This window comes from Thalassophryne amazonica, chromosome 13, assembly GCF_902500255.1.
Source record: "Thalassophryne amazonica chromosome 13, fThaAma1.1, whole genome shotgun sequence".
Taxonomy (NCBI): Eukaryota; Metazoa; Chordata; class Actinopteri; order Batrachoidiformes; family Batrachoididae; genus Thalassophryne; species Thalassophryne amazonica.
In genome coordinates this window covers 67,269,969-67,282,005 of record NC_047115.1, presented here as the reverse complement: position 1 = coordinate 67,282,005, position 12,037 = coordinate 67,269,969, and the positions used below count along the sequence as shown (strand labels likewise).

The 12,037-nt window shown below is 41.5% G+C and overlaps 1 protein-coding gene across 1 annotated transcript in view; it reads left to right on the top strand.

The window, feature by feature from the left end:
- Positions 1-1,202: 1,202 nt before the first annotated feature.
- The window catches only part of LOC117523024 (sodium/potassium/calcium exchanger 3-like), a 325,317-nt gene continuing 314,482 nt past the window's right edge, over positions 1,203-12,037 (top strand). The window contains exon 1 of the mRNA XM_034184439.1: positions 1,203-1,511. The gene's annotated coding sequence lies outside the window, so the exon portion shown is untranslated. The remainder of the gene's footprint in view (positions 1,512-12,037) is intronic.

Sequence of the window (12,037 nt, the reverse complement as noted above, 5' to 3'; positions counted from 1 at the left end):
TGAGATGCTGAAGAGCTTTGCTCATTCATGTCCGCGACATATACATATTAACAATAATAATAACAACAATAAAAAGGGAAATACTTATTCTAACCAATCTTTCTGAGCCCAATGGCAAATTTTGCAAGGTCTTAGCATGATCAAAGTCAACACTAGCAAGTTTGATTATGATCCATCTACACCTTGTGGAGTTTGTATTCGGAGTCCCTGCCCCTGGTCGCCAAAGTTAGACCTGTCATACAGTGTGACCTAGTCTACCAAGTTTCACCTTGATGTGCAGTACGAAGACTTTGTCAAGATAGCACTTATTGCACGTTTCTGCAATTGTGCCCCCTGGTGTGCACATTTTGAATTGAAACAAACATAGAATGTGTCCTAGGACATTTTAGTGAGGAGACTTTGTGCACCAGCTTTTACCTTCATATAGAAAAGTAGGTCTGTTTGGCTTCTCCCTTGTTTTCACTCAGGGTTGCCACAGTAGATCCATGGTGGATCTGCATGTATTTGGCACGTTTTACACCGGATACCCTTCCTGATGTAACTCCACATTACACGGAGAGTGGGCAGGGCTGCCTTGAACCGCAAGCTTTCCACTGTGGAAACAAGCGCACTTAACTGCTTGGCTACTGCCCCTGTGCAGATCTGTCTGTGAATGTTCATAGAAGTAGAGAAGCTTGAATCTTCGACTGGAGTGGGTTGCTTGACGCGAGGACATTTCGCTTCTAATCGCAGAAGCTTCCTCAGCTAAATTTCTTGCTCTGGTAGCCTGACTTCTGTCTTGACTCTTGTAGAGGTTCTTCTCTACAAGACATTCTCTCAGACATTTCTCAAGGCAGCAAGAGGGCATTTTACCGTGTGAAATGCTCAATGGTTCATTTAGAAAGTAAAATCACACACAAACGTACATGTATATGTAAAATCAGGATAGCGATATTATAATTAGTAACATATATTTATAATAATTTCTGACAATCTGCCTTGCATTTTTAAGACACACTCTGTCTTATTTTATTTTTTCAGTTATATCAGACCTCGCATAAGGGAAGAACTGAGAATAAATGATTTATAATCAGGAAAATCTTTTTTTTTTTAATGGTGACATGCCCTTTAAAATCTTTTCTTGCAGGGTGCCTATAAAGACGGAATTTATTTTGAAAGGTCGAACAGGATATACAGTCGTTTTACACGGTGGCTAACTTGAAGTAGCCAGTCACGTCGTCTCTCGTCGAGTTAAGTTGAGGGTCCGCACAGCTCGTGCCTGTCGCTCCCTGGTCGCTTCTGTTTGTCGAACCTTTGGCCCACCACCGGGGGTTCCGCCGGAACGCTCGCCGACAGAGGAGTGCCATGGCCCGCGTGGTTGTCGAAGGGATGCCGGAGACAGCTGTCGGAGGAGACGTGATGCTGGACCGGCGGAGGAGCAGAGCCAGGCGGAGAAAGCGAAAGGAGTTGTTCGCCGTCCAGATGTGCTTTGCGGGGGTTCTGCTGGGGCTCGTGGTGGGGCTCCAGTCCGCGGCGCCCAAAACAGGTGAGGGCGCATCTTGTTACCTTCCTGACAACAACATAAAAATCAATAGTTCTGCGATAACAACAACAACAACAAAACGTTCATGCAACACTCGTTAGTAGAAAAAAAAAAAAAATTCCAAAAACAGTCATTGATTTTTTTTATTATATTTTTATTTTTTACATTCTAAATTCCCAAAATGGGGCTCGTAAAAGCAAAATGATTTCAATGGTGGAGTTAAAATTAATTATTTATAGAATGCCAAAATGAATAATAACGCATGTTTGCATACAACATTTAGTCATTAGAATAAACGTGTACGTGTCTTCTTTGTGTTCATCGCAACACACAACCCTGCATTAATGGTAAACTTAAAAACAATAACAACTTCTTTTTTTTTTTTTTTTTTGAGTACCACATCTGTAAGTAATAATCCCTTGGAAATGGCAGGAGAGACTACGACTCTGTGTTGCATTTCTCTACAGAATTTCACTTTTTGCATATCTGCTATTTGTGGTATAGATGGGCTGTAAATATGTGGCTGTGAAGTGTGAGTGTGTTTGTATGTGCCTGACAGAGAAGCTGCATTGGGAAAGCCTAGAATGTTGACCTGGTGACAGCTGTGAAGGCATTCTTACAGCGGCTTTTATTTGGAAATGCTTGAGCTCTCATGGACGGTATTGTAAGCATCTCAGGGACTGTAGGACCGGCTTTGTCTTCACAGGGCATTCCAGAAAGTATTCACAGCACATTCCACATTCTGTTATGTTACAGCCTTATTTCAAAATGGAGTAAATTAAATTTTCCCCCTCAAAATTCTACTCACAACACCCCATAATGACAAGATTTTTTTTAATTTTTGAAAATTTATTAAAAATAAAAAACTAAGAAAATACACGTACATGCATATTCACACCCTTTTCTCAATACTTTGTTGATGCACCTTTGACAGGAATTACACCCTCAACTCTTCTTGAATATAATGCCACAAGCTTGGCAGACCTATATTTGGGCAGTTTTTCCCATTCCTCTTTGCAGCACCTCTGAAGCTCCATCAGGTTGGATGGGGAGCGTCGGTGCACAGTCATTTTCACATCTCTTCAGAGATGTTCAATTGTATTCAGGTCTGGACTCTGGCTGGACCACTCAAGGATATCCACAGAGTTGTCCTGAAGTCACTCCTTTGATATCTTGGCTGTGGGCTTAGGATCATGGTTCTGCTGAAAGATTAACCTTTTCCCAGTCTGAGGTCAAGATCGCTCTGGAGCAGGTTTTCATCCAAGATGTCTCTGTATATTGCTGCATTCATCTTTCCCTCAATCCTGACTAGTCTTCCAGTTCCTGCCACTGAGAAACATCACCACAGCATGATGCTGCCACCACCATGCTTCACTGTAGGGATGGTGTCTAGTTTCCTCCAAATGCCTGGCATTCATGCCAGAGTGTTCAATCTGTGTCTCATCAGACCAGAGAATTTTGTTTCTCATGGTCTGAGAGTCCTTCAGGTGCCTTTTGGCAAACTCCAGGTGTGCTGCCATGTGCCTTTTACTAAGGAGTGGCTTCCGCCTGGCCACTCTACCATACAAGCCTGATTGGTGGTTTGCACAGATGGTTGTCATTCTGGAAGGTTGTTCTCTCTCCACAGAGGAATTGTTGGAGCTCTGACAGAGTGGCCATCGGGTTCTTGGTCACCTCCCTGACTAAGGCCCTTCTCCCCCAATTGCTCAGTTTAGACAGGCAACCCGGTCTAGATCCTGGTGTATCCGAACTACTTCCATTTATGGATAATGGAAGCTGCTGTGCTCATTGGGACCTTGCAGTAGAAATGTTTCTGTACCCTTCCCCAGATTTGGGCCTCAAGACAATCTTGTCTCAGAGGTGTACAGACAATTCCGGTCACTTCATGCTTGGTTTATGCTCTGACATGCACTGTCAACTGCAGGACCTTATATGTAAACAGGTGTGTGTGTTTCCAAATCATGTTCACATTTTCATTTTCACCTTGTTTTGCCTTCAACCAAGATTGATACCATCAGGGCTGTGAAAACAGCCACAGAATTCTGCAGATTTCATCATGGGGGGTTGTGGGGGGGGGGGGGGGGGGGGGGTAGGGATGCACTCACCCACTCATCATCACTTCCCATCCAATCCCGACACCTGAATTTGGGTATCTGCCGATACTGATACTTTGCCGATCCGATATCAGCTGTGTTTGCTTTAATATTATTATCATTATTGTTGGTTTCATATGAGTCTTGAATATCATGTAGTTTAATTGTTCTGAGTTAATGCATCATTTGGTTTGCAATTAAAAGGAAAATCTTTCCAGGTCCTTCTTTGTCATAGTCTGTTATTTCAACATTATCATTGACAGTTAAAAAGGAAGGTTGAATCAACACACTCATCTTCAACTGCTTAGTCCAATTAAGGGTTGCAGGGGGCTGGAGCCTATCCCAGCAGTCATTAAGCGCAAGGCGGGGTACACCCAGGACAGGACGCCAGTCTGTCACAGGGCCAGGTTGAATTGAGGATAATTTAAATATGTGCTTCTTTTGAGATTCTGTCTTCTAGAGGACGCTGAAAATGTATCATTAGATACAAAATTAATTTGGTTTCTGGGGCCCCGGGGGCCCTAGACCCTGGCTCCTTTGGGGGGGGGGGGCTGCACAAATTTTCCTCAAATTTTACAATTTCCATTTCACAGCCCTGTATCGTTCTCTCATCCTAACTAACCTACTTTTAAAGGTAGAACCCCAAACAGACCCAGAAATGCCAGAGTATAGACACTAGATATTGCTTCACATCCCACTTTATTTATGCAGAAAAGTTAAATTAGCTAAAGTTATTTTTATATGGCTCATCAGTTAAACTTAGCCAGAACTATAGTAAAACTTAGGCATAGAGTAATACTGATTTTAAACATTTTAGTTGTTATTATTATTATTATTATTATTATTACTAGTACTACAAATAGTAGAAGTGTGAAAAATGTCTTCAGATGTTGACCTTTAATCAAGAGGTGTTGTGGAGGACACCCCCCCCCCCCCCCCCAAAATCCCATAACACCGTCTTTCCATCTGGATTTGCCTCTGGATTGCAATATCTGAGCAGGAACAATGAAAAATTTGTGTATTTATCTGAAAAGTGCAACATGACTGTGAGGTAAGAAGGTTTCATGAGCTCATTTTACATCATGCCGTCCTCAAAGACCATTTTCTTAAAAAGAATACCTGAAAGTTCAGCTACAATTTGCCAGAAGGTACATCTGACATTTTGGTGGAAGAAAGTCCTGCTCTGGTCCACGCCACTATAAAGCTGTATAACTGGGGATACAAAATGCAAAACATTAGCTATGCACAATTTTTCCAATCACAGCCACAGAAGCCTATAACTTCTTCTGGGTTGCCTGGGTGTCTTTGTGGCTTTCCTCACTCTTCTCCTTCTTACACAGTCATAGTTTTTGAGAACTATCTAATTCATACAGATTTACCTTAGAGTGTCATACTGTTTGTATTTCTTCATAATTGATGTAATTGAGGTCCAAGACATATTCAGTGACTTGGAAATGTTCATGTATCCATCCCCCAACTTGTCTGAAGAAAACTGAAAAAAGATTATTACATACATACATACATTCATATACATATCCTTTTCGGTTTGGAAGGAATCCACAAGGATTCCTATCGGAAGCCGCTCTTCTTAGACCTGGTCCACCGTCATATGTGGGTTGACTGGACAGTCGAGCGCCCTGTAGTTGTAGACCATAGCGTGATCCTTGAAATGATCATCCAATCGGCTTTTAAAAGAATTTGTTGTGGGTGCATCTATCACTTCTTGAGGAAGACTATTCCACCAGGCACCTACTCGTTGAGTGAAGAAGTACCATCTCTTATCTGTTTGGCTGTACATCTTCCTCAGCTTCTTATCATGGCCTCTAGTTCTTCTGTCGTCCTCCAGTGGTGGTAAACATGAGTCCACATCATATTCGCCTGTGAGGTACTTGTATGTGTTAATCAGGTCTCCCCTCAGTCTCCTGTATACAAGGGTAGGAAGCTTGAGCTTTCTTAACCTCTGCTCGTAAGAGAGATCCCTGAGTCCTGGCACCCTCTTAGTGGCTCTTCACTGCACCTTCTCTATTTCCTCACCTTCCATGTATGTGGTGACCAAACAGGTGCTGCATACTCCAAGTGAGATCTTAGGAGTGTGAATACCAATTGCCACACATTCGCTATACATGCTGAATCACACGTAAACAGAATTTTCAGTTTTCAAATTGCCTTTTTTTTTACAAATGAAAAAAATGACATATTTACAAATACAGATTTATTTGTAAAAACCAACACACAGGTTACAGTAACTTGTATGTTGGTTTTTACATAAAAATAAACTGACCAACCACTGATGACAAGAATGACAGGAAGCTCATTTTCCCATAATGCCTTTTGGCATGTGTGTCTGTAAATGCTCAAACCTTCAAAATTAGTGCATTACTTTAAAACTAAAACATATAGCTGATATTATCACTAAATTGACAGAGGTGATGTTAATTTCAATAACCTGTCCTGAATTAGTTTGTTTAAAATTGTAACCATAAGTCAAAACTGCCTTGCTGTGCATGTCTTCTGCAGCATGCCTGCAAGACTGTATGGCTGTAAAAATAAATGATCTTTTGTCCCCTTCTGTTCCTTTTGCTCTGGTAGCCAGGTCTCCTCTGCTGACAGAGGATTGATCTCTACCTCTCATAGCTATCTGTCTGCTATAAAACACGTAACAGGCAGGAACACCCTAAACTTAAAAATCTGCATGATGGCACAGTGAGATTGTGCCATTGCTTAGGGAAAGCCCTGCCACGACTGATATTATTTAAAAACACAAAAGTACTTTTAACTCTATTCCAAAAATATTCGATAGCTGCAGGCCTTGTCAGATTACACCGTTTTACTTTAATTTCTACAAAAGTTCAAGGGAGGGGTGTCCCCAAACCCCTCAGTTGGATGCTCGATTGTACAGCTTTGAATTCACAATTTGAATAAGATTTAACAATGCAATGTCGGGTACAGACCAGATGGCCAGAGACTTAAGACTGACTTGGACTCGTGGTGAAAGACTTGAAATTTGGCTTGAGCTTTCCCCTCAAAGACTTGAGACTTGACTTGGACTTGAGTTCAAAGGCTTGAGACTGGACTTCCAAAAAATGACTTGTGAACTTCTCTGGACTTCATTCACTTGTTGGCTGGAAGTGGCAGACGTTAAACTGGATGTTCTGTTGTTTCCAGTGGGAGGATGACAGAAAAATTAGGTCACTGCTGGCTGAGTGCTACAACAAGGCACCACCACAACAGCACTTGTTGTTAAGCATTTTCAACATTTTCTGCCTGCTGCAGCAACAAGGTTTTATATATATATATATATATATATATATATATCATTGCTATATTGCTATAGCAATGATATAACAAGTTTTTTTTCTTTTTACCGTTGAATATGTGAAGCTAACATAATTCTTCCATGTTTGGGCTCAGGACTTGCACCAAACTGTACAATACCATCAGCAATGTGCCTTATCCAAGGATACAGCCACACACAGACCAGGGGTAGTTAGAGATGGAACCACACGGAACCTTTGTGCAACAGACATTTGATTGGATTAAGTAATATGCAAGCCCCAGATCACAACCTGTATCATCAAAAATATTCAACTGTTTCAGGCTGAGAAGTATAACTTTGATAAAACAGTTCTTTTCAACACATGTTTGACATGTACAGCAGTACAGTTCAAGCATGGACATGGCATGAGATGAGAACTTAATCAACTACTTTGTCACTGTATTTTGAAGGGCTTTGCTGTTAATTTGCGTCCACATCTGAAATCTTCACACTTCTAACTTTCTTCCTGTAGTTATTCCTTGTTTGCCTCCCTGGAGGACCAGTCACCTCTGGGTCAGGTGCTAATTGGCAGGATTGTCACAGTCGTCCCTCACGTGTAGGAGAGCAGTATTGGCTGTCTTGTTAGTGATGGTAGTCTGCTGGCCAAGCAGTTAGACCGGGCTTTTCAAGCACTTCTGCACACATACGTGTATCTGTTTACTTGTGTGCATTAGCCCTTGTCATTGACTCTTCCTGCGGTCCTGTGCACCGACGGACACGTAGGTGCGCATGCTTTTCTCTCTGGATGCTCTGTTCTGCCATATCACCCTCTTTCCTCTTGTCCTCCATCTGTCCTTATTTTCACCACTATCCCTTAGTCTTTCCATCCATCCATGTATGAATCTCACAAAAAGCACTGTAGGATGGAGGACTATCCATGTGAGCACATACTGTCATTTACTATTATCTTTAGGTGCTAATATCATTGAGCCAGACAAATGTTCATGGTTGGGTGGAGAAGCAGTGTAGTAACTAATGGGTGCGTGGCTTTTCTGGTATAGAGCATTAGTCTCCAGATGATCTCATTACATAACTTAAAGCTGTTTTTGATGGACTCCCTTCTCTTTGCACACTGCAGGAGGGTGGGAGGGGAGCATACAGACGGAGCACTTGCGCTCACGATGCCTTGGGACTCAAAGCGAACCAAATTAGAAGTGGGAGCAAGTGAGGATAGCAGTGGCATTGATGGAAGGAGGAGGAAGTGATGCAGGAGACTGTGGGGAAGGAAAGAGCTGAAGAAAAGTGGTCATGATTGAGAACAAGGTTTAATCAGGGCTTTGAACTAGATTTTTTTTTTCCCAACTGGTTCATTCCAAACAGAAATGGTATTTTAACATTTCCGGGTTCCACCCCAAAATTGATGTTCCTGAACCAGACAGAACAAAAAAAAAAATCGAATTCCCGATCCGGTTCATAACATTCCTTGTCAGCTGTGGGACACTGCAAACATTGTACAGTTAATTGTATGAAAATGTTTGGGCACCCCTGATGATTTCCATGATTTTCCTTTATAAATCATTGGTTGTTTGGATCAGCAATTTCAGTTAAAGTAGACCTGCATTGAAATAAATGTGGTCAGATTTCAGAAAGAAATAGCTGATATGTATTTATAAGACCCTTGTGAATGCAGTAAAGTAAATCTGTAAGCCCAAATTTGTAATTCAGCGGAGAAATCTTCGTTTAAAAATGACAAATTTGCAGTTAAAATTTAGCCCTCTGTGAAAACAGTTTGTACAGCTGTATCATTTCCATGACGTCAGGGACAAGACGACGCGCTCCCGCCTTCAGTCCGATCCCGCATTGAAATTGATTTTATCTGTTAGTAATGTTACTTATACACGTCCTGGTTTCAACATCCAAAAGTAAGCTGCAATGAATGTGAGATACAGATCTGTGTGCTCAGATCAGCAACGACATCGACAGCGGGCGCCGTTCTTCCTCTTCCGCTCTCTGCCTCCGCTACGCTCGCTGTTTTAATGCGAAGCGGCCGGTACACCTGTTGCTGCAAGGACAGACTTCTTGCGGCAAAATCCACAGCACCGCACGTCGGCAATCGGAGCCCCAGAGCTCCATGGACGCTGAGAGAGGTTTATATATTTTTAATGACTGGGATTCTTTGCGGGTCTTGCCTCCATATCCTGCGATGGTACCGGAGGCGAAAGACAGTAGATTTTCATTGCGACACCACTCAATCAAACGGGCGTATGAAAAAGTCCCACAAAATAATTTTCAAGCACAAATAAAAGAAATGTGTACTCACCAAACGTGCCGCAAGACAATATGAAGTTTTAAAAAAGTAGATCCTTCCGTATAAGACAAGAAAAAGGTGCAGATGCAAACTGACGTAAATCCACAAATTACAAGTGGCGCAATGCATGCTGGGAGAGGGTCTTGTCCGTGACGTCTCGGCAGCGTCCATGATGAGAGGGACAATTTGCGGAGGGCTAAATGTTAGCTGTAAATTTTTCATTTTCAAATGAAGATTTCTCCGTTGAATGACAGATCTGGGCTTGCAGATTTACTTTACTACTTTCAGAAGGATCTCGTGTAAATGTAAGTCATTTTTTGTTCAAAAAATCTGACTGCATTTTTTTCAGTGCAGGTCTCCTTTAAATATATCATATAGCAGACAAACACACTGATATTTGAGAAGTGAAATGAAGCTCATAGGATTTACAGAAAGTGTGCAATAATTCTTTAAACAAAATTAGCTAGTAGGGATGTAAATCGTTCAACAATTCACGATTCGATTCCGATTCTTGGGGTGACGATTCGATTCAGAATCGATTTTTGATTCAAAGAGCTCTGAGAAATAGTTATATTACTTAAAAAATGTTTATGTTTAAGAAAATGCAGCTTTACAAGGTTAATCAAATGATTCTAGATGTAAATTTACTTATCTGCTTTGCTCGTTCGGAGTTGGCTGGCAGTTTAGCGAAGTGCTGGTTAGTTGTCAGCAGATACCGCTGCTCCGCTCTTTTAGCTCCGGGTGATGGCGTCACATGTGGGCTTGCGGATTTGAAGTGTTTCCGAAGTACTTGACTTTCAGTTTGCAGATTTTGCACACTGCATAAGTCATGTCAAGCTCCTTCTTACGCAGCAAATAATAAAATCCAAAATGCACCCAAACATTTGCCTTCAGCAAAGATGGTGCTGGCTGCTGAATTAGCTTTTTGTCCGCCATGCTAAGCTACAGCCACTGAACTCTGCAGCTCACGAGTGTTTGAAGCACGCCGGACGCGGGGACGCTGTAGTACGGAAGCCGTTGCTTGACAAACAGTACACGCAGCGAGTAAGCAAGAAAATGTTTAAAAAAATGCTCTTTAAAAATTGATTCTTAGACATTTTGGATCGATTCAGAATCGTAATAAATAAGAATTTTTTCTGACACCCCTATTAGCTAGAGGCATAAATTTGGGCACACCAACATAAAAACACATCAATATGTTCTTTTTCAGCCATGCATACCGCCCCTTGTTATGTTCAAATAACACATTTTTAGTTTCATCAGTCCACAGCACCTTATTCCAGAATGAAGCTGGCTTGTCCCAATGTGCTTCAGCAAACCTCAGCCTCAGGTGACTCTGTTTGTGGCGTGTATGAAGAAGAAGTTTCCTCTCCATTACAGCATCATACAGCATCTGTTTGTGCAAAGTGCACTGGATAGTTGAACGACGCACAAAGACACTATCTGCAGCAAGATCATGTTGTAGGTCTTGTGGCAGGTCTGTGGGTTGACTATTACTGTTCTCACTATCCTTCACTTCAGCTTATCTGAGATATTTCTTGGCCTGCCACTTTGGGCCTGAACTAGTACTGTGCCTCCAGCCTTCCATTTCCTCACTATGTTCCTCACAGTGGAAAGTGACAGCTGAAATCTCTGAGATAGTTTTTTGTATCCTTCCCCTAAACCATGATGTTGACTTTCTTTGTTTTCAGGTCATTTGAGAGTTGTTTAAAGGCTCCCATGTTGCCACTCATTAGAAGTATGGTTGGGTATCGAGAACCGGTTCTTTTTGGGTATTGTTAAGAAATTATTCGATCCACCGATATCAATAGTCTTTTTGCTTATTGGTCCTTCAGAGCAGCCATTGTTTTTGAGGGTGTTTGTCGGGAAAATGATCATTCCTCTATGTTGATTGCAGACCCTGCAGCGGGTCTGTAATGAACTGTTTCTGCAGTGCAATTCCAGTTTGAAGCTTGAATCAATGAAGCTTCGAACCGCTGGCTCGTTGGTTCTTTGATTTGCCGCTCTCAAGTCCGCTTCTTAACCCCTCTCAAAGCCATTAAAATATGTTAATCGTGAGTCACTTTTGTGTAGATTAAAGTCACTAACTGGGACTCTTGTCTTGTTGCAGTCAAGAAACGAGAATTGTCCTCCGTTCCATTGGCACAGCTCCAAACGCTGCGCGGCTCTCTGCCGAGACAGAGCCCGGTCGGAATTAATAACTTCAAAATGAATTGCCGCTTTAAATAAAATGACACCTCTTTCCAAACGCTGTAATACAGACAATAAACTACAATCGATTAAAACATTTTTTTTTCCTCCCAAAATGAGACGTCCTGCATACTTTATGAATTACATCCTGACGTGCAGTGCAGCCAGCTGCAAGAGCTCAGCTCAGTTGTATGGAAAGGCATTCATGCCAATAATGTCTGAAAGGAAATGCTTTTGACAAAAAATACAGATTTTATTTATTTCTATTTATGTCCAGAGATCAAGGATCCACCATGTAGAGTTTATTATGTCCAGAGTTTAAGGATCCAGTGACCAATTTCACATTTATTTACTTTAAGACTCAATAAAATGTTGTTGACATAGAAAACCTGTAAAGCCTACTTTTAGTACACAGAAAATTCAGGTATCGATAAGGGAATTGATAAGAATCGGCTCGATAAGCGGAATTGATAATTGTATCTATCAATAAAATCTTATCAATCCCCATCCATAATTAGAAGAGATCTCAAAGAGGGGAAATATTTGCAAATGGCCACCTTAAATACCATTTCTCATGATTGGATTCACCTGTGTAAGGAGGTCAAGGGTCAGTGAGCTTACCAAACCAATGTTATGTTCCAATAATTAGTGCTAAATGTATTCAAATC